Below are 22,690 nucleotides of genomic sequence, written 5' to 3'. Positions count from 1 at the left end.
GGTACACCAGATGTTCCAGAAGGCATGGCAAAGTATCTCCATAGTGCTGCTAAGAAAGCTACACAGACATGTCCGTGAAGTTACCAGGAGTCAAGTTTGACTAGAAGGAGACAAACCTTTTGCAGATTTATTGCAAACCTCTTGATAATTTTGCTTGCCTCTTTCTGTCTCTTCTCTCATCTTGTACCATATACAGGACCAGAACTGTATGCAGAGTGATCATATTATGGTTCTAAATCAGTCAGAATGTGGATGATTTTATTTTCAATTCCTTTCTAATAATCCCCAACATGGAATTTGCTTTTTTCAGGTAACCACACACTGGCTTGTTGTTGTTGTTTTTCCTGAGCAATCTAACACGACACCTTTCTTTCTCAGATTTGATGAATCTATGAACTAGTAGCCAGTTAAAACTCAAAACAGCTTCTACACACTAACATTTTGTATAATTACTTTCTGCCACACAGAAACCAATGGAGCCACCATTTAAATGAAATAAATAAATATTCATGTTATTTTACTTGCTTCATTAACATGCCCATAAGTCCCCCCCCCCGCATTAATGTGTTGGTTCTGGCACATCATATTGCATCATGCTTTTCAAATATGGTTCACCCTCTTGAAGGATGCTGCCGGACGTTTTCTATGAAAGTTACAAATCAGAGGATGTGACTTTCAGAAGAAAGACTGGTATATTCCAGGCATTCCATTCCTGCAGAGACACAGGATGAACAAAAGAGAGAGAGAGAGAGAGATGTTTGGGGAAGAGGAAATGTGGAGCAGATCAGACTGCTGATCTAAGGGGAAATAATGGGATTTTCTGGGTTTCACATTGATCTTCAAATGAGAAAAGCTTTGGCTCGCCTCTTTTTCCCGCCACACTAGTGAACAAAAAGCCAAGGCCTCTCTAAAGACAGCCTTTTCTAAGTTAATTATTATCAGAGAGGCTACTGGGATTAAAAAATGAGCTGCTCTCCCAGTTACTTCTTCAGTTTGTCTTTTTGGAAAGGAGTAGAACGTGAGCTCTGTTAGATACGTCACAGCACACCTTGTTTTGCTGATATTTACTTAGTAGAATTAACGTGGGCTGATCCCATTTATGTCTATTATTTCAATGCCCTTGGTTTAAATGGCACATCTAAGTTCATGTATGCCTATTTTGAAACACTAGATGAAGGTCTGTCACTGGGGAAAGCTATTGATTTTATGACGTTCTTGAAATGTGTCTCTTAAAATAAAAGAGAACAGAACTTGTGTTTTCAATAGCCAAGGCAGGCCCACGGTCACCCAGTAATAGGAAGTCATATGAACTATCCAAGACTATCCAATGACTCACTCAAGGAAGGTCATTCACACCTTGTCCCCAAGGAAACAAGTGACCAACCTCCTACCCTTTTCTGGGGCCACTGAAATAGAGAAGCATTTGTAGTGATTTCTATATAGCAAGGTCAGTAAAGAGATCTCATGACGCAGACCTTGCTTGAAAATGTCAAACCCACTGGCTTTTGTTATCAGTAAAAGGTCCAAGAACTTTCCAGTCTGATAACTTGTTTCTTCTTTCCGCCAAGCCTTGCCTCTTCTTTCTTTCTTTCTTTCTTTCTTTCTTTCTTTCTTTCTTTCTTTCTTTCTTTCTTTCTTTTTTTCTTTCTTTCTTTCTTTCTTTCTTTCTTTCTTTCTTTCTTTCTTTCTTTCTTTCTTTCTTTCTTTCTTTCTTTCTTTCTTTCTTTCTTTCCTTCCTTCCTTCCTTCCTTCCTTCCTTCCTTCCTTCCTTCCTTCCTTCCTTTCTTTCTTTCTTTCTTTCTTTCTTTCTTTCTTTCTTTCTTTCTTTCTTTCTTTCTTTCTTTCTTTCTTTCCACTTCTATCACCTAAGATGCAGCATTGCTCTTTTCTTCCTTAAAACCAACATTAAAAGGTTTGAGATTAAGTTTTGAAGACATTTTAAAATGTTGATTGTTCACCCAAGGTCCCGTGTCAACCTTATGTGACAATTCAATAAATTTTTGAGGAATAAATTAAGATAACCTTTCCCAACCTTGTGCCCATCAAATATTATACTCCAGTCCCATCATCTCCAGTCTACACAATAGAAGGTATAATCCAACACATCTGCAGGGCATGACATTGGGGAAGGGTCCTTTAAACCTTATGATAATAAATTAAAGATGTTGGGGAATCCTAATATGAAAATAGGAAGGCAATCCTTTTGTTGGAGAACCTGGAGAAAGAATCTTTCACATCAATTAATAGGATTATAATGTTTTGCTATCTGATGATTTGCAGTATAAATATCATTTGGCAAAAGGCACAGTGACAATGTCTTCACTCGTCACTGGTTGTTGCTATTAAATGCGAAGTTTGCCTGTCATAACTCTATTCTCCTCCATGCCCTCCTTAGGAGAGGGCAGACCTGGCATGTATGACCAAGCCCTGAGAGGTGAGGAGGGAGATCTCAGATCATCCAGGGATCTGGGTTTCAGGTGTTGCATCAGATACAACTTTAAATTAGCAAAGACGAAGTTATGGTTGGGAGATTCTGCATATGACCAGAGGTTAAGATACCGTACATAACTGGATGTAAGGCACTACGTGTATCTCAGTTGCTTAATCTTGTCACAGGGTTGGTGTTGGGATTTCCTAGAATTTTGGTTCTAAGGGACATCAACTTACTGTTACTAGGGTGTGGGGAGAAGAAGCTTGTGAGTTCATGGGCTTGTCCTAGGTGATCAAAGGCTTGATCCACATAGGCAGCCACATATTAGAACTGTTTTTTGTCTTGGAGCAGCTGAGAGGTAATCTGAGGGTGAGGGACATTTTCATCAGTCCCTTGTAATGGGCAAATCACTTTCTAGTTTCCATGGCGTTAATTAGTGTCATGGACCTCTGCAGGGAGAAAGGACCTATTTGATCAGTTTGCTCCTGATGTCTAATGGATTCTTTGAGTTTCCAAAAGGCACTTGTGGAGTTTTCCCAAAGCTCTGGTGGACATTTTTGTTGAATGCCTGTTCAACTTTCAGAATATGAAGTCAGCAATGGTGCTTGATTTACCAAGGAGTTCCAAGAAATAAAGTAACAGAAGAGATGCCCAAAGCAATACTGGCATAAGGCAAAGAACAAATGAGACCAAATATGGGTAAAAGCTCAAGTTCCAACCTACACTGTGGTGGTAAAGGTGATGAGCTCACTTCTCCACTCTTATTGCATCCATTGTTTAAAATGACTTGGTTCCTACCAGAAAAAACTGAACCAGGAGATCATCTGCTGGTCCATTGCAATAAATTCGCTAGGCATCTGAAGGATACAATTGCTCACTTTCGCTTGGAGTTTTACACCAGCTGGGTCAGCTGAAAAGAGGGGTTTTGTCTTGTGGAGTTATCTGGGATAGGAGTGGGCCTGTGGATCCTGAGCAAGTAGATGGAGTCCTCTTTGCCAGGACCAAGACGGAGGGAGGGTGATTATACTGGTTCTGCTGGACCTTTCAGTTGCTTTCAAGGGAGAGTTGTGGGTGGGGAACAGTGTTCTTCAGTGGTTCTCATTCTTCCCAAGTAGACAGTTCCAGTCAGTGATAGTGGGAGGAGACAGGTGAAGCCCCTAGTCTCTCTGTTATGGGGTTCTGTAGGGCTTGGTCCTCTCCCCATTACCTCCTTCTCTGGATCATAGTCACTTATCTTCTTGTGACCCCACAGCTGGGTTACTACAATGTGTTCTACCTGGAGCTGCCCTTGAAGAATATCTGGAAGTTTCAGCTGGCGCCACATATAGGCATCATGTTGCACCAAAGTTTGTCCATGTAGCACCCCTATTACAGGAGCAGAACTAGTTGCCAGTTAGCTTCTGGGTGCAATTCAAGACATTGCCTTCTCTGAGTTGAATCTGCCATCCAATAAGAACTGGCTGAGAGTGCCACCACTGAGGGAATGCCGTCTTCAGGGACCACAGCTCATGGTTTCTCAATGATTGCCCCCTTCTCTTTTGAAAAAGCTTACACCCAGGATATCTGGACCTCCCCCTCTTAGTACATTTCAGAAAACCATATAACCCACTTGAGGACAAGGAAGATCTCCAAACAGTGTAGCATCAGACTGAGTGGTTATAATTGTATTACTTGAATTTTGTGTTTAATTTACTGACATTAATGCCATAATCTACTCAGAGTCTCTGGAAGTAGAGTGGCATATAAATAGTAGAAACAAACAAATAGGCCAGAAGCCTTAATTGCTTCAGAATTCCTTCTGACACTAGAGGATTTAAAATGTTCTTTACCAAATTAAAAGCCTATGATAGCTATTTATAGTCTATATTTATTAGGCTACATTAACTTAAACATTCAAGAGCAGAGGGAGGCATCAGTAAGTAGCTGGAAAGTCTAATACATAAAAGTCATCGGAAGATAAATTTGACAACTGTATGTCATACTTCTATAAATTTAAGGGTATGTTTAATTCAACACAATTATTACTTGGTGTCCATTGGACACTAATAAAAATTTTTGGGGAAGAAATTGATGACTTGAGCTAATTCTTGGAGGCCAGCATTCACAATAGAACATTACTTTGTAGGATATCAAATGGTTCCCTTTTATAGAGAAATTATTTCATATATCAATTTTGTTCTAGATGATTCATTGTTTTCTGTACATCTTTAGTTATTTTCAAAGACATAACAGTGGTTTGGAAAGTAACAAAAGAAATGAATACAGCATGTGATGTTTTCTTATCTATAATATTATTTATCTCACACATAATACATATGCAAGCCTGGAGGAAGATCCATTCTGTACCAATTATACCATGGTCTGAATAACAGTTTTGCTAACTGAACAAGCATTTTACTGTGAAGAGTCCTGCTGCAGTACTACATAGAAATTTGGGCACTATGTACTAATTTACATATATAGCCCAGAGTCAGAGGGAGTTAGGTGGCATATAAATTATATTTATTATGATTGGTCACACAGTCAGCCAGCTGTTTAGACGGATTTGTCATTTTTATCCACCTATCGAGTCCTTCCCAAGGACCTGGGATAGGCAGATGTTGTTGTTTGATGGTTTGATGGTGTTAAAGGTATTGTCGCAGGATATAAGCTGTTCCTAGTATCATCATCATCATCTTTTTTCTTTCTATTATATAAGAGGACTTAAATGTTAATAATTTAAATATATTATGTAATAATATATGTATATATATATGTGTATGTGTATGTGTATATATATATATATATATATTCAATTTATATACCCGCCCATCTCAGACCAGTGACTCCAAGCGGCTAACAACAGTAAAAACAATCAACATTAAAAACAATACAAAAATTAAATATAATATAAATGCAGCCAAGAGATCTCAAAAAACTGTCTGTATCAACACAACCTTGAAACAGGGCCCTTCACACACTCGGAACCCCAGGCTCGGGCATAAAGCCAGGTCTTCAAGTCCTTCCAAAAAGCCAAAAGGGCCAGGGCCATCCTAATATTAGGAGGGAGGATGTTCCAGAGGGCAGATGCCACAGCAGAAAAGGTACATCTCCTGGTCCCTGCCAGCCAACATTCCTTGGCTGATGGAACTGGACCACGCCCAACCTGCCGGACCAGATTGGATAGGTAGAAACAACTGGGAAAAGACAGTTCCTAAGGTAACCTGGTCCCAAGCCATGAAGGGCTTTATAGGTGATGACCAGCACCTTGAATTGCACCCAGAAACACACCGGCAACCAGTGCAGCTCCCGAAGCAATGGTGTTACATGTGCCATGTAGCTGACACTATTTACAACCTGGGCAGCTGCATTCTGTACCAGCTGAAGCTTCTGAATGCTCTTCAAGGGCAGCCCCATGTACAGCGCATTGCAGTAGTCCAAATGGGAGGTCACGAGGGCATGAGTGACAGTGAGTAGAGCCTCCCAGTCCAGGAATGGGCGCAACTGACGCACAACCCGAAGGTGTACAAAGGCCCTCTTTGCCACGGCTGCCACCTGCTCTTCCAGCAGGAGCCGTGAGTCCAACAGGACCCCCAGATTGCATACTGGGTCTGCCTGGGGCAGAACCACCCCCATCCAGAACCAAAGATGGAAGAACCTTGGTACTGGGAAGTACTGGGAACTTGGTACCACTCAGTCTTGCTTGGGTTGAGCCGAAGCACATTGCGCCCCATCCAGGCCTCTACAGCCTCCAGGCACTAAGATAGGACATCCATGGCATCACTTAGACAGCCCAGGGAAGAGATATAAAGCTGGGTATCATCAGCATACTTATGATACCTCACTCCAAACTGTTGGATCACCTCACCCAGAAGCCTCATGTAGATGTTAAATAAGAGGGGCAAGAGAACCAAGCCCTGTGGCACTCCACATAGTAGGGGCTGTGGACTGGACCTCTCCCCTCCTATCAACACCGACTGGAACTGACCCCGGAGGAAGGAGGAGAACCAGCACAACACAGTGCCGCCCACCCCCAACTCCCGAAGCTGGTCCAGAAGGATACCATGATCGATGGTATTGAAGGCCGCCAAGAGGTCAAGAAGAGCAAGGATGGAAGCACTGCCCCCATCCCACTCCCGCCAGAGGTCATCCAAGAGCACAATCAATGCCATCTCAGTTCCATATCCCGGCCTGGATCCTGACTGAAAGGGGTCCAGATAATCCACTTCATCCAGAGCCCTTTGAAGGTGCTGTGTGACTACTTTCTCAACAACCTTCCCTAAAAAGGGGACGTTGGATTCTTGACAAAAACTATCCAGATTAGTTGGGTTGAGTGATCATCCCTTGAGGAGGGGGTGTACCACCACCTCCTTGAGAGCCGGCCAGACCACCCCCTCCCTCAAAGAGAAATTAACCACTGCCCAGACCCAATTACGTGTCCTCTCCTGGGCAGCCTTGACCAGGCAGGAGGGGCATGGGTCTAGCACAGAAGTGGCCAAACTAACAGCTACAAGAACCCTGACCACTTCCTCAGGTTCAACAGGCTCGACTCATCCCAGATAACCATGCAAGACTCAGCCCCCATAGCCCCCACTGGCCTTGCATCAAGGCTGGAATTCAACGCAGAGCAGATGTGAGTGGCTTTACCTATGAGATGCTCAGCATATTCCTCACAATGGCCCTGAGGGTAGACCCCTGAATTACTCCCTCCGAGGAGGGTCCGGGTCACCCAGAACAGGGCCACTGGGAGGCTATCTGCAGATGCAATAAGGGCAGAGAAATAATTACATTTTGCTGCCCTTACCACCACGAGGTAGGCTCTATTCGCAGCTCTAGCTTGTGTTCGATCATCTTCACTCCCCGTCTTCCACCAGCAGTGTTCTAGGCATCTCTTAGCCTTCTTAAGTTTCCTCAGCTCTTCTGTATACCACAGAGAGCTACGGGAGCTTTGGGCATGGAGAGGCCGCTCAGGCACGCTCTGATCCAAAGCCATGGCCACTCTCTCGTTCCATATGGCCACCAAGGCTTTGGTTGGGCCATGCAGCAGACTTCTCAGAACAATCCCAAGCTCCCTCTGAAACCCAGTTGGGTCCATCAGTCGCCTAGGGTGGGCCAATTTAATAGGCTCCGCCTCCCTGCGGAGGGGGGTGGCACCAGAGAACTGGAGGCTCACCAGGAAGTGATCTGACCATGACAGGGGAGAAACCAATACCTCCCCCAATTTCAGAACACTCTGCCACTGTTCCAACAGAAAAACCAGGTCAGGCAAATGACCACTATTACTGTATGTGTCGGGCCCTGGATTACTTGGGATAGGCCCATGGCTGTCATGGTACCCATAATCTTCCAGGCTATCTCTGACCCTGCCCCCAAGGAAGGCAGGTTGAAATCCCCCAAGACCATAAGCCTGGGGAACTCCACCACTAACCTGGCTATGGAGTCAAGGACCTCAGGCAGGGAGGTTGTTACGCAGCAGGGAGACTGGTACAGCAACAACAGTCCCAATTGATCCCTCTCAGAGCCCAATTTATGTTACTTACATATATATGTTCTAAGTTGTGTGTAGTAGAGAAAAATGTAGGCCATTGTGGCCTTCTTTTTCTCTCTCTTTCTTGTTGTCATGGCATATAATAAAATTTCAGGTAGAACAAATAGTATTTCTGAAATTTGGGGCACATGACAATATTTCTTGCTGGTAGTGTTCAATAGCAGTCTTATTAACCATTCTGGCTGGGGAGGGGAGCAAAATTCTCCAGGATCATCAACTCCAGGATCGCCAACTTTATAGTAATATTAAAGATTGAGCACCTACAGGATACTGGTGCTGATAACAGCCAAAAATGATCATCCCCTGATTTTCCTTGCCAGATGATTGGCTTGTACAGTGTAGGATTTAGACCATCTTATGGTTTATTCAGGACAGTCTTCATCCTAACTATTATTACATCTAAGAATGAAACAACAGAATAGTGCAACTTCATTCATTCATTCATTCATTCATTCATTCATTCATTCATTCATTCATTCATTCATTCATTTGATGTTTAAACTGCTGCAATCTTGTTACTTTTGCTCCTCCTCCTACTTCCTAGGCTCCTGTCATTACTCTGTAGAGCAGCATTCTCCAGCCTCCTGATCCTCATATGAACTGAGCTACAATTTCTATCATGAGCTGCCATTCCACTGCTATCGAAATTGTGGCATAGCATCTCTGGAGAGCAGTAAGTTGCGGAAAGATGACATAGCGCTTTAAGGCCAGAATCCTATAGTAAGGACCAATGAATTCAATGAGACCTAAATCTGGAGCCATGGGTAACTTCAGGTGTGCTGGGAGGGGAGAACAAATGATGAAGACTGCATAGCAACATCACATGCATTCCATCATGTGTATGTTGTCATTTTAGTGTCATCACTGCAAACTGTGATGACACCACTGTCTGTATTTTCTTTAATGTCATTTTTATCAGAAGTCAATAATGAGTCACCTGTGGCTGTTTTCCAAAAGTTCTGAATTTTGCTTTTTCGTGCCATGCTCTCCCCCCTCCCCATTAAGAAAAAGCAAAGTGTTTCTGACATTTTTGAGCTACACACACTGTTTAATGAAAAATGTGAAGAGTTTTTCAGCATGACTCCTCCTTCCCTTCACAGTGGCATCTGCAGAGAAGCTGTCAAAATCAGCAAGATGGTAGATAGAACATTGCAAGGCAAGCATTGTCCCCTTTGTATGTACATTAACATCACAAATGTGTTCAAAAGGGGCAGGGCTTGCCTTGTGATGCTCCATCCGCCATCTTGCTAATTCATTTTGAACCCCTCTCTCACAGATGCCTTTGTCTTAGCATGACTTGGTAGCACTGGAAATCCAAGATCCAATGAAAGAAATCCACCTTATGGCTTGATCTCACGTTAACGTTGTTTCTTTTCCCAAAAGGAGTAATACTGGCACTTGAAGGACCCATTGCATGGGATTTCCTCATCTAAGCTGTGACATCTGATGTTCCTGAGCAGGAAAGCAATCACAGTTCAGCATGTCTACCATCCCAGAAGAGAAAGTCAGAAGTGGTACAATGCTTACCATTATTTTACTTAACACCAGCAAAAGTAGATTGTTCATCTTGTTGCACAGCCTTTGGACAATGCAATGTAATGATGGCTATATGTGATGAAGCTATAGCTTCACTGAGATACAAATAATCACTGTAATACTAAGCTGTAGATGGCATTATCTATGATGTTATAGGTGATATATTCCTAGAAGATGACTTGTATTTGTTGACTTGTACAGGGCTCAGATGGGGATTTGGTGAAGAATGAACATGAGACTCAGGTTGTCAGATTAATTACTTGTCAACAGATGTCGCTTCTAAAAAGTATCACCTTACCTACATTATCTCTACAATTGTTAGGTTGAGAAGCAGGATGGGGGAGAGGAGGAGACAGGAGGAGAAACAGGATTAGTTGTTCAAAACTCATGTTTATAAACCATTCTGGCATGGTTTGTAGCAATAACCAGTGTTGTTAAATGATCTGTACTGAACAGACCAGCTATAGTCCAAATCATCCCCATGTATTTCTGCAAAAGAAATGCGTGTGCATGCATTTCACTTTGTTCTTCCTTGATGCAATACAGAAAGAGGAATGGCAACATGCATTTCTAGGTAGGCTGAAAGAAAATAAGGTATTTGGCAAGATATTATACGCAGCGGTTGCACTAAGGTCCAATTTTTGTGCACTTTTTCAGCTCAAAAAGTGGGTTTCTTTTTGATATCAGAAAGGAAGTAAAATTGCCTATTTGATAGGAAGTTTGTTACTCTGTTTAGGGTTCCTTTATTGAGATTACCTCTTGGTATCTAACTCTAGGTCATTCTGACCTGTATAAGAATGAGCTTACTCATGTAAGTGCAGTCACAATCACCACCTCCTGCAGATGCCCCATCCCAAATTCCTCACTTTCTATACCATTTGCACCAACCATCTTTGCTTTGCTTGTACTTCAACCTTTTCTTTTGCAGGATAAAGATGCACAAGTTCCATTTGAAGTTGTCCCATAAGCTGTTGTTGGAGGAGATATGGGGCAGGTCATATTTGTGCTTGTTTGTCTTACATGATGTGGGAAAGTGTGCTGCAGACAAAGGGCTGCTGATCCCAAATGCTCTCCTCAGAGCCAGAGAATGTAGGGTGTGGGACTTCCCTGCATTCAGCCCAGCCTCCTGACAACACTGAGCCTGCTGGGGCAAATGAGAAGATGGATTTTTGTCCCATATACCAATCCAGTTCCCCGCTCTGGAATACTCCATGGTCACAACCACACTATTTTACAGGGTACAGAGTGCTCAGAATATAATTAAGGGTGGGGGGAAATACAAAAATGTTAAGGAAGTCTCCCATCACCCAATTGAAGATTTAAAGGAACATTTACTTCCTTTTCTTTTAAAGAAAGTGTTTTCATGCCACATGGTTGGAGAATTCTGGGAGTTGAAGTCCAGACCTCTTAAAGTTACCAAGGTTGAGAAACACTGTTCTAGAGAGACAAGTTGGAGAGCAATATCAGCTCAGAGAAGTAGAAACCTGATTCAGGCTCTACCTCTTCAGGTTACAGGTGGGAGGTCAACAAACTGAATGTTCCTCCAGATTAATATAATGATTACTTATATAGAATCTACACAGAAAAATGGAAGCCAGAGAAAAGAATATCGATCTAGCCTTCTCTGTTTTATACTATTTTTTAAAAAATTGCACAGATCTGGAGAGGAGCAAGGCAGGACCCATTCAAGGACTTCTCCCACGATCAAACGTATAGTTAATTATTATCTTGATTTGGAAAAAGTAGAAGGGAACAAGTATCTAAGAAAAGAAAACAGAAAGGGCATGAAGATGTCCTAATGAATGAGACTAAGTTAGTGGGAAAAGCAACCCTCTCACTTAGATTGTTTCATGAAGCTCTCCTTTTTACTTTACTTTTCTTTTCTGGGGGGTGGAGGAGATTATATGTGTACATAAAAACACAAGATGTTTCCTGTGCATCCTCCATTAAGCTATGACATCAAATTATTCTTCCTGCAGCAACTCGCCCATCTGGTTGTTGGTTCCTAACTCTACCCCATGCACTGCTGTTCTTCCCCCGGGTCATTTTTGCTTCCCGGTTTCTTTTTCTGGTCTTCAGTCTATGTGCAAAAGTAGCAGGGGAGCCCTTATTAAAAGCCAAAGCCCCTCGGCAGTGGTGTTCCAGCCAAACTGCTCTTGTATTAGTTTTTGATGAGTTTTCAATTTAGGCCTTTGCAGATAGGAGGAAGAAGGCGACAGGAGAGGAGGAGGAGGAGGAGGAGGAGGGGATAGGAGGGAGGGAAGGAGGGAGGGAAGAGGGAAAATGCAACAGATGGGCCCGATTGTGCTCTCTAGGCAAATTAAGGAAGACATCTGTAGCTCCCAAATACTGGTGGTCTAAAGCAATTAGTCCCCTGTGAAAAGGGGCCTCTTGGAGACTCCTTTAGCCAATCCCATCCTGGGGAGTGCTCACGTTACAATGGCCTTGACCACAGTTCATTGAGCCAAAGAAGAAAAAGAAAGAGAGAGAGAAAAAATTAATTCAGTAGAAGCCGTGCAGGAAGGCTGGAATTTGTATACTTTAAAATGCAAGGTTGCTTGCAACCTTCTGCCTTAACACACTTTGCATCATTGGGTAGGGAGGGGGGGACCCCTTCCTTTCTCCAAGCATACCTGCTTTCTGCTCCAAAATTGAAGTTGACAAAATAATAGTTTGTGTATACACCTACATCTCAGTTGTACAGAGTGTGTAATCTGAAAATTGCCCAGGGACCTCAATTTTCCACTGATTTGTTTGGAAAATAATGAATGAAGACCCAATTCTCTGCGGTTAGAAAGATCTCTCCACCCATCCCTTCTGCCACCTTCAGAAAGAGGGCGGGGTGTGTGTGAACCTGTTATTCAATAAGCTTCCCTTCTGTAAGTGATAATTATAATGATCGTTATGATTCTGCATTGAACACCGGTAGATTAATCTGGTCCTGTGTTCCCCCAGTTTCTATGCTCCAGGAAGCTGAAAGTGAAAAACTCAGAAAGGATTTTATCTAAACTAGATATGAGCCCCCAATGGGGGCTCTCTTCCTCATGCATATTTATGATCAGGAAAGGTCTCAGTGGGAAAAATAATCCGCAAGGAACAATGGGCGAAGCAGCTCAGAGGAGGTCACAGCACCTTTAAATTACACCTCTTGGCTTTGTTCACCCAAGCACAATGGGGCCAAGAGATAGGAAGAAAGAGTCTGTGCTCTACAGCACACCCCAGGACACTCTGCAGCCCAGTAAATAAAGGCCTAAACTGATTTGGTATCTTATTGGATTTCTGTTAACTAAAAACATGTTCATGCTCAGCCACTGAAGCTGGTCAAGAGCCCGTCTCTGGAGGGGAGGAAAAAGGGGGGAATTTCTGTTTGTTGATCAAAAATTACCTTCATTGGGATTTCAAATGGGTAGGATTGGAACACACAATGGAACCATCTGCCCTCTTAACCTATTGCTTATTTTAATTAATTGATTACATTTTGTTATTGTTGTTGCTGTGATACTATTTTACGGACTTAAAAAGAGGTGACTCTCACCACATGAGTGTGTAAGTATTTCATGGGAAGGAAACTCCTTGAAGGAAAACTGGATTATGCAACTGCTACTATAGGCAGATCTTTGTTTGCAATGCATGCCTTTAATGACTATTTAGGAAATAGTAAATGTGGACATTTTTTTTGACGAGTACAATTTTTACTACAGAGATTTTAACTGATATCTCAGCATAGAAATTGTTACTATTCTGATAAAATAGCAGACAATTTCATTCCTCCTCTCATAATAGTTGGAAGGAAAACAGTGTAAATACCATTGCCGTGATCATTACCATCATATTTTAAAAAGTAAAATAAATGAACAGTAGATTTCATGTGAACTTGTATATATGTTTGATTAATGTATACAAACCCAGTTTTTTGTGTGTGCAGATTATCTTTTTTTCAGTCATGAGTTACCATGGCAGTTACATACATCTAAGATTCAGGTTGTGATCTGATGTTTTCCATCACTCTTTTGTGCAAATTTGAAAACCACACATTGGAGAGGGTCATACAATACGGTGAATTCTAGACCCAGGTTAACAAAACACTTTTGATGTGTTCACACAGCACGTTATGCCTACCAGTAAACCATATTATGTCTTAACAGAATAACTATTTTTGCACAACAATGGCTGGACTTCTCACACCATGCTAGATCACAGACCTGGACCCATGCCATGTAGGGCTTTAAAGGTGATAACCAACACCTTGAATTGGACCTGGAAGCAAACTGGCACCCAATGCAAGCTCCCGCATCAAAGGTGCTACAAGTGCCATCCTTGGGGCACCCAAAAATGCCCACACAGCTGCAATTTGAACCAACTAGTTTCTGGATACTCTTCAAGGGTAGCCCCATGTACAGCTCATTGCAATAGTCTAAATGAGAGATGACCAGGGTGGGAGTAACTGACTGGAGGGCCTCCTGATCCAGGAAGGGGTGTAACTGGTGCACAACATGAAGTTGAGCAAAGGCCCTCCTGGCCATGACTGCCACCTGCTCTTCAAGCCATGAATCCAGAAGGACCCCCAGATTACACACCGGGTCTGTCTGGGGTAATGCAACCCTGTCCAGAACCAAAGATGATACAGCCGTGGATATAGAAGGACCTCCAATCCACAGCCACTCCATCTTACCAGGGTTCAGCTGAAGCCTATTGCACCCCATCCAGACCCCCACAGCCTCCAGGCACCACGACAGGGTGGTCACAACATCATTCAGGTCACCTGGGATGGAGATGTATAACTGGGTATCATCTGCATATTGAAGATACGTCATCCCATAGTGACGGATAATCTCACCCAGCAGTTTCATGTAGATGTTAAAAAGAAGCAGAGAGAATACCAAAACCTGTGGCACCTCACAACAGAGGAGCTGAGGGCTGGACCTCTCATTCCCAATCAAAAACAATTGGGACCGACGTTGGAGGAAGGAGATGAACCAGCACAAAACTGTGCCACCCACTCCCAACTCACCAAGTCAACCCAAAAAGATACCATGATCAGTGGTATCAAAAGCTGCTGAGAGGTCAAGAAGAGCAAGGTTGGAAGCACTACCCCCATCCCGTTCCCACCAGGAATTATCCATGAGTGCGACCAACGCTGTTTCCATCCCATATCTGGGCCTGAAACATGACTCATATCCGGAACTGAAATATTCAGCAAAATTGTATCACATAAGGCCAAAAATTCTGAAATTTCAGGCTACGCCTACATATAACAAATGGTATAGGGGAGAGGTGCTGCCAAGAATGGTACTTTGTCATATGCTCTTTTCCAGTCCTTTGCAGTATCATAGGAATTTCACTTTATTGTATGAGATACAGGTAGTCCCCAGTTTAAGAACGAGTTTCATTCCCAAGGTCTCTCCTTAAATCGAATTTGTATGTAAGCCAGAATAGCATCATTGTGTAATACTGTATAAGTAGCATTGTGTAATTAACTCAAACCATTGTGTATTTAACCCGAATCATTGTGTATTTAACTCGAATTTTGCTACAACAGGCTCCGTTGTTAACTATGGGTCGTCTGTAAACCAGGCGTTCTTAACCCAGGAACTACCTGTACTGTAGAACAGATGTTTTCCTGCCCATATAAATAGAAGCCAAAAATGTGAAGCAAGGGAATGGAAACTCACCGCATTAAGTGAAGTAATATATTTCACTGGACAAGATATAGAAATAGGCTACAGTTACTTGGGAGATATTGTATTGGTGCTGGCCCTTCTTCCATTGCAACTTGTTTCCTTCTCAGTGGAAGTTAGAGATTAATTAATGAGCATGAAATTTATATAGATTGGAACAGCAGATGTTGCTCCCAATCATGAAAAGACAGGCTTTTAGACAGAAGTCTAGGAGAAGACTTTGAATGTATCAGGGTTGCCTTGCTACATTTTGAAGTAAACAATGTAATATTATAATATAAAGGAGTACGTGTGTGTAGGGGAAGGGAGATAAAATCATTACATTCAGAGTCTAAAATTGCCTAATGTCATGACTGCCTTCAAGCAGAGGTCTAATCAAACACACCAATATTTTGATATATTACATGCCATCAAATCATTGTTGACTCTTAGCAACCACATAGATAGAATTTCTCCATGATAATCTATCCCCAATCTGTTCTTTCAGATCTTCCAATAGGGCACTCACCTTGCTGCTGGTTGTCTTCTTCTCTTTCGTTCCACCTTTTCCAGCATTAGAGCCTTCTCCAGAGAGCTAGGTCTTCACATAATGTGTCCCAAGTAGGATAATTTGAGCCTGGTCATTTGTGCCTTGAGTGAGAACTTTGGGTTGATTTTTTCAATGATCCATTTGTTTGAGTTTCCTTTCCTGACATATAGAGCTGAAAAACTTGCTACAATGCTCCAGGTGAAACTATTCTCTGTAAATTGATCTAAGAGCCAATATTACATTGTCCATATGGTTTTATTTTAGTACTGTTGCAATCTGTTTTTCACAAGAGAAAGCATACGTGAGTGGGTATTTCATCTGGAACACCAGCTCAATTTAATGTGTATTAAAAGTAAATGTGGATTGAGCACCACTTAGTGGCAGAAATGTAAGTTACAATGAGAATCTATTTTTGGATAAGTTATTTTTATTATCTGCTTGCAATAGGTAGGTAGGTAGGTAGGTACATAGATGGACAAATGAATAGATAGAGTTCAAATAAATTAGACTTCATAAGATACCTTTCTCCAACTCTGTGCCACCCTGTATCTTAGATTTCAACTCTCATAATTCCCAGGCATCAGGACCAATATAGTTATGGAAGTTGAAGTTTAAGGTGCCTGGAAATCATCACGTTAGAGAAAGGTTGAAGTTTCACTTTAATTATTTTTAATTTTAAAAAGTGTTTCTCTTCTTCTATTTCTAATGTGGTATATATACAACACAGAGTGATTTGCCATAATTTCACAACTAGTACAATATTTACAGAAGAAATATAAACACATACAGTATATTCTCCTGAATTTCTTGGAGAAAAGACAGTATGAATTATAATAAATAAATAGAATCTGTTTTACATTCCAGCTATTTGAGATTATCTGTCTATCTTGGACTTGCAATATCTTTCCAAATTTTATCTGTAGATGAGAATAAGAGATTGGTGAATCATTACTAATATTGCTATTAATATGCCCTTTAATATCATTAACAGAGAAATAACAGAGGACAAATTTGCAGCTCAACCAACCTGATTTCTTCAGGCTCTTTTATAACTGCTTGAACGATGTAACAATTGTGTATTAGACCCTGTGTAATCTTTACTGTTGCAACTGGGGGGAGATGGGTGGGGAGAAATTTAATAAATAATAAATAAATGAATAAAATGAACATCACAGCTAGATTAGATATTCCACAAAAGCAGCTTTAAGTATAGGCCTTGCTGGCTCTGCTCAGATAAAAAACGCAGTCCTATTTTATTCATTTAATGTAAGACCTGCTGGAGGTAGTAAATTTGGCAATCCACATTTTCCTGTCTAGTCTCACCTTCAGTTCCAAGAGTGGCTAACCAGATGCCAATGGAAAGCCCCCAAAGTAGACATGTGTATAATAGCATCCTGTTGTTATGGTCCCTAGCAACTAGTACTTAGAGGCATGTTGTCTTCAGTAAATTGTGTAATATATATTAAAATTATGCAATGCATCACATTTAATTCCAAATAGACACTTAAGAGTGCAAAGGGCACAAACATAGCAGTTGTCTGCAGCTCTTTAAAGCAGCCATGTCTTTTCCCAGAAGCTACTGCCCTCTGCAACAGCCATGCAGTCCCAGAAAACACCACGCTGCTTGGAAGAGTTGCCTATATATCTTAATACACCCCATTCAGTCCAAAGCACCTTTTAAAAATTAAATCCAAAGCATTGCACAGGACTCATATACAATGATTAGTAACTATTGATAGCCTAATCAGTTGGATCTTCTTTTAAATCAGTCAGGGGCTATCACTGTAAGTTTTACAGTTAGCCTATGTGCTGTGTTGAGTAGTATGGTCTCAATTTCCTAAACACAGAATTTCATTGGATTACCTTGGTTCTAACACTACATCCTTTATCATTCCATTTTTGCTAAAGTGAAAAAACCTCAAAAGTTACCACCTTTCCCTTATAGGGGAGCTTTCTCAATCCCATCATAATTTTTTATTAGCTTTTTTTGCGGCTTCTCAACTGTATATCTTTTTAAAGTATACTGACTTGCACCAAATATTTTCTTTCAAGTATGAACATATCACCAATTTATATAAAGACTTTACTTATACTATTCTCAGTTCTTACCTAATAATATCCCGCCTGGAATTTTCTTTCTATGGAAGTTACCATCAGTATATGCATCATACTTGTTTGCCCCAATGGACATGTAATCATTGTTTTACATTAAACAAAATTACCATTTTGGAAAATCCTTTATTTGTTTTTGTTTTAACCAATGTAAAAGTTGTTGATTAAAATAATGGTCAGTCCTTCATGATTGCTCTCCATGGTTTTGTTTCACAAAGGTAAAACAATATTGATACCAATTAAATGAAACTTCACATATCTCCTTACATGTTTAAGTCTCTCAAAAGGCCTAGGAGATGATTCGCATCAGCAGATTGGAAGAAAATCTGTTCTTGTATATATTTGCTTAAGAAGCAGATTACTATGAACAGATAAGAGAAAAAAAAGTCTTTGGGGATTTATTTTTATTTATTTACTTGTTATGCTGTAGTTTCCTTTTAATCTATTCCAGCAGATGGAGCCAGTAAGTAAGCAAAACAATTTATGAATCAATATCACAATAATCTTCTAGACTTCTTATATTCACTTATGCTTTAAAGACCATCACAAATAGAGCAACTTTCAGAGGCTGCCATGGAATCCTGTAGCATCTGCTATAAGAATTTGTGAAGATGTTTAATTAATAATAAAGCTAGATATTGGGTATATTAGGTAAACCTGGATGACATTTCAAACGGTGAAGAATTTACCATTCTTTGGTTAAAAAAATGAAAGCAAATACTGAGGAGTGATGGCACAGTAGGAAAACAGGATTCTAGTTAACATGGAGAACCTACATGGAGAAAGAATCTTCTTCATCTGAGATCACCTTCTTCATACAGGCAGTATTACACACCTTGCTAGCACACAGAATGTTGCTATTCCAACTTAAAAACACATTGTCAAGAGATTGCTAGTATAGCAATCAAAGCCACAAACTGTTTTCAGGGAAAGGCTTTGAGAGCAATTAGAATAAAACTTTTAAGCTACTTCTGAAGACAATCATTTATCTCTTTTGTTTGGTGAAATAATAAAGCAGATATCTCGTCCAAATGTAGAAGCAAAAGAATCCATGTACCTTGTGGAAAAGCATGAAAAGCAAAATGCCAAGGGCAAAAAAGCAAAAATGTTTTCTTCCAATGTACCTCCATATAACAAATTAGCAAAGAGAGGAGGATAATTAGATCACAATGATATAAAGGAGGAGCAGGCAGGAATCGAAAAAATGTAGAATATCTAACAGACTTTGTTTTATATATTCCACCTTATTCCACCTTAGAAAGCAGAGCAGTTTCCAAATGAGCCAGCTGTGAGGAATGCGTGAGAATGAGATGTATATCTGTGAGAAGGTATAAATGATGTATGTGTATCTGCAGTAAAGTGTTTGGGGTCCAACTGCCTCCATGGGAATGTCCACTCCATTCAATTTGATTTATAAGCTCACCCACTTTGGCTAGCAGCCCCCTCCCCACCTCCCGCCATACACATACACACACTCTCCATCACTGTTGGCATGCTGCTCCCAGTGCATTTGCTAGGCACCAAAAAGTCCTCTAGAGAAGACAGCTCATATATGTGGAGGCAATAATGACATCTGCCTCTGACAGCTGCTAATCTGATCCTTCCTGATGGAAGAAAACACAGGCCTTTCATACCAAATATAAGGTCACAGCAGGTCCTTACTGATAGAGATATTTTCATGTTTTTCAGATAACTAACTAATAAACCATTTAACAAGGTTGGATACATAACCAAGTCTGAATTTCTCATTTTGGTGAAGAATCTGAAGAAGGTGACAAAGGGTGAAAAATTTAAAACTGAAAATCAAATTGCATATCAATATCTCAGAAGGCTAGAAGGCATTTTTAGTGAATGCTTAAATTCTGAGTCCAATATCACACAGAAAACCTGGGGACAGAAGGACACTTTTGCATGCAAAGGTAAAAGGCAGGACTACTATGCTTTTATCTGTTTCCCCCAAATGCAAATAAATGCTCCCCACTTTTCATAATGTCTGAATAAGGCCACTGTGGCATCACTATTACAATACAAGTCATAATATCAATTCTACAGGCATAACAAAAATGAATCCAAATCAAAGCCATGTTAAGTCAATAGTTTAAAGTGCCATCACTCCCACATAAATCTGGATTCCCTCTCTTAGCTGTTATTTAGTTCAACATACTGTAAAGTGTAACCATCTGATTAATGTTGTACAGTATCTCCTTTGCCTTTAACCTGACATTTTTTTCACAACCTGGCTTCTGGTTTGTTATAATAAGTTCAGATTCCATCAGCTTACATATGCCACTAAGGTGTTTTTTGTTTTTTCTGCTCTGGCTTTGTTCAGTGTGCATTGTCATACATAAACATGAGATGTAATTTGCCATGTCATCATTCTCTATATGGGTTCCCGCACTAGCTAGCTCCTCCTGGGAAGAGGATTCTTGAGTAGATAAAACTTTGGTCTGATCCAGTGAAGCATTTCTTTTTCCTAATTCTTTCCTCCTAACAGATACTTGCTAACAGCAATCTGGAGCTTATGGAATACCTCCATCTTTGAAGTCCTTAAATGATCTTTAATAACAAAGCAAAATAGAATAAAAAAAGGGAGGATCATGTCTGACCTGCAAGGGAGAGAGGGAAGGACGCCTATATATTGATATAGATATATAGACATAGATACATACACACACACACATGTACACACTCACAGACATACACAAAGAGAGAGAGCATAATATATTTGTATTACTCAATGATATACCACAAAGGTCCTGGCAATGGCCATAACTATTGCTCTTCTACAATGATCCATTGTCTTGCAAAACTTCGTTGCAGTAAAATGAAGGGCAACTGGAATGTGTCATTCCACCAGATACTAATTTGGAACAAATTAATGCACTGATCGGCTTAATAGAAGTGAAAAAAAAGGACCAAAAATTATACACAAATATTCTGCCAGTACCAAGGGGAACTCCTAATGCTCCATCCTTTATTTTTGTTAAAAGCAAAAGTAAACCAGATTCCATATTCCAATAAAATTAGTGCTTCACTGAATGTTGGGTTCATGTCACCCCATAGCCATAACTGCCTGTGTTGTTTTTGACATAGAAAACCATTATGATTTATGTCAGGGATGAGAAAAATGAAGCCTGTCTCTAAAATATATTGACTGTTATTCCAGATGTAGTAGTTGCATAACATTCGTTTCATGCTAGTCCTTATGATTTAAATCAAGAATTATTTATTTAGATGTTTAAAAAATAAGGGTGTGTAATGTTGTTCCTAATGAGAGCAAAGGAGAAAGGGGCAATAAAAATCATTTTGCTGACAAAGAGGTCTCCCTATGCAACTTTTTGTTTTCGCACATCCCATCCACAGTAGGGGGAAATGGAAAACCTTATTACTCTTATTTTTTCAAGAATTACTCCTACACCAGCAGAACCCCCAAGGAAATGTTATACTTAAATATTGTATTCAGTATAAAAATTAATTGCCTGTTTGTAATTTTAAACAGTAATTGGCAAATGAACAGCAAAAGAAAGAATCTGGTAGAGGAGAAACTTGCACATGAAGGCGTACTTGTATGAGGACAGGATTCTTGCTTACAAATGTGCTTATCTACTTATTTTCTCTATCCCACTATATTCATGGGCAGCATCCAACTTTTGTAAGGGTGGAAAATCACTAAAACTTTCTGCTTGCCTTGCTCAAGCTCAAAGGATAATTGTATATTTTAAATAAGAATAAAACAAATGTCTAATGCTAAATCAGAATGGAATTACTATTTTAATTTACTGAGACTGTGATCCAAGGTCTTTAAGACAACCATCATTTTATCCTGGGGCCATTGGATATATCAGATTTGTTTTTCCAAGGCTGATTTTTTTTTTCAGTGATCTTGGAAAATCTGACTTTGGTTCCCTTGACTGGTCTCCATGGAAGCATCTCTAGAAACTTTCTTGATGTCTATCAGCCCTTCAAGGTAGACCAGACTAGGAAAGTTATTAATGCTAATGTTACTTTTATTATAAGGTTACACTAACAAAATCATGCAAGTCTGAATACGCTTCCTCCTGCTTCCCTTTATCTTCATAAGAACTAGAGAGGACCATGTTTGAGACACTTTCTCAAATTACATTTCTACTCCAGATTCAGATTTCTTTTATCTGACTGTTGTCTTGGTTGTGGCTCTTCCTCCTGTTCTTCAAGGTTATTCCTTCTGCCCATTACAATGTCAGAGCTTCAACACTATCAGAGAGGAGAAGAGGGAGAACCAGGGATCATAACATAAATAGAAATAGGAGAGGTAGTACATCTGAAAGAGGCAAAGACTTTTCAGCCTTCCATCGTGGAAGCCTATAATCCAGAGGAAAATATGGACCAGACCTGAAAATGACCTTCTTTGGAAGAAGGGGCATAAAGAGTAGTGAATATCATTCTCCTCCCTGACTTCAGCAAATCTGGAATGTTCTCAACAGGGTTCATGGAGTGCTTTGAACCATCCAATAGAACTGCTCTGTCCAGATATATCCACAAAATGAACTTAAAAGGGGATAAATCTATATGGAGTACACATCCATACCATGCAGTCCAAAGATACTTATAACTTCATCCCTCTCCACATCCTTGGCTATGTAATCCATGACCTAGAGTTTGTTATACATTGGAGTGAAAAGGATTTGCCCATCATCTCATTCCATAGAACAGTTCTTTTTTTTTTTTTAAGAAAAACCTTGTAACTACTAGTATTATTATTAGTATTATTCCAGAGGACATAACTTGAAATCTCATTCCTATCAATTGTAGGCCTTTGTGCCATAGGAACAAAGAATCTGGAGATTGTGGAAGACACAGGAGAAATTACTCACTTTTTTATTAAGCCTTCTGTCAAG

General features: G+C 40.4%; 1 long non-coding RNA gene across 1 annotated transcript in view; it reads right to left on the bottom strand.

Annotated features, from left to right (window-relative positions):
* Positions 1-16,020: 16,020 nt before the first annotated feature.
* Positions 16,021-22,690, bottom strand: part of LOC112540127 (uncharacterized) — a 30,837-nt gene continuing 24,167 nt past the window's right edge. Inside the window, exon 3 of the long non-coding RNA XR_015794776.1 lies at positions 16,021-22,046. This is a non-coding gene — a long non-coding RNA (uncharacterized LOC112540127). The remainder of the gene's footprint in view (positions 22,047-22,690) is intronic.

The sequence above is a fragment of the Python bivittatus genome, unplaced genomic scaffold (genome assembly GCF_059951505.1).
Source record: "Python bivittatus isolate LINGU-HERP-01145 unplaced genomic scaffold, Pbiv_v1 ctg000080_np1212, whole genome shotgun sequence".
Classification (NCBI taxonomy): Eukaryota; Metazoa; Chordata; class Lepidosauria; order Squamata; family Pythonidae; genus Python; species Python bivittatus.
This window is presented reverse-complemented; position numbering and strand designations above follow the sequence as displayed.